The following is a 1,241-nucleotide window of genomic DNA, read 5'->3' on the forward strand; positions in this document are numbered from 1 at the left end:
AAGTTTTACACTTTCAAGACAAAGAAAATGAACATACAGTAGGTGTGCTTTAAGGTTTTCAGGAAGAAGCAGCTCAGGTTATTTAGTTTTATTTAAATGAGAAATGCTGGCTCCTACCTTTCACCTCTGATTCTCTGCTTGGTCTGGGATGCGGGGCCGTCTCTCCTCCTCTTTTAGTTTTGGAGTTGCATAGCAAACCTCATACACAAAACCAGCACAGAAACGCTGCATCGCATCAGGCGTATGTGGGTTTGTTGGGTGGGTTTTTTCCCCTGAAAGTGCAGATTGGGAAGGGAGGAGTAAACCCAGGAGCCGGCAGGGTCTGACCATCAGGAGTTAGTTTTTAAGGGAGCAGCAGGTTTGGGCTGGGGGACGGTGGGTGACGGACCCGGCCGGTGTGTTCCCAGCTGCCTCCATCCCACCGCCCCCTCTGATCACTCCGCAAATGTCGTTGGCCGGGTCGGTCCCAGTCGCACTTTGTATATCCCGGCCGGGCGGCACATCAAGGCAAACCATCCCATCCAAAAGGCACGGTATTCCCAACACCGGCAAGAGCCGAGTACCAGTTCTTTCTTCCGTCGTTCACTGGAAGGAGAAGAAGGGCGAGAGGAGGAGAGGGACCCGGGTGACCCCCCTGCTGCTCTTCCAGCGGGGACCAGTCGCTTTAACGTTCCGCTGCGAGGTGACAGCTCTCCAAAACTAGCCTGGAATAATCCCACCTCCTGCTCAGCGGGGCTGCGCTCCAGGGATCGGGTCCAGCTGTTAACATGCTTTTTCCCCTCTCAGAAAAGCGCAGGCGGCGGCAGCTCCTCACGCCCTCCCGCAGCCCGTTCCGGGCCCCGCATCCCCGGTACCGGCGAGTCCCGGCGGCAAAGGCTTCCTTCTGCCCGGGCAGGGCTCGGCAGCATCGCCCCTCCAGGGAAGGTCTGTCTGCCTGGCGTCTCTTTCCTAGAGGATTAAGACAAAGGGAAGACAGGCACGGAGGCACCCAAAAGGCGAGAGGCAACCCCCCTTCACTTCCTCTAACATCTTCGATAGGGCGCGGCTTCCTCTGTTCTCCCCGGTTTTCCTGCCTCCCTGGGGAATAATATCGGGCAGAGAGGCAAAGCCGAGCTCCTGGATCTCCTGTCCTGGAGTTTAGCGCAAACGGGATCACTTTGCCCCGTCCTGAGCTCCGGGACGCCCGGGATGCTGCGTGATGCTCGGGCGCTGGGAGCCAGCGGAGTTCAATGAATCGATGC

This window comes from Chaetura pelagica, unplaced genomic scaffold (genome assembly GCF_000747805.2).
Source record: "Chaetura pelagica isolate M959 unplaced genomic scaffold, ChaPel_1.0 scaffold356, whole genome shotgun sequence".
Classification (NCBI taxonomy): Eukaryota; Metazoa; Chordata; class Aves; order Apodiformes; family Apodidae; genus Chaetura; species Chaetura pelagica.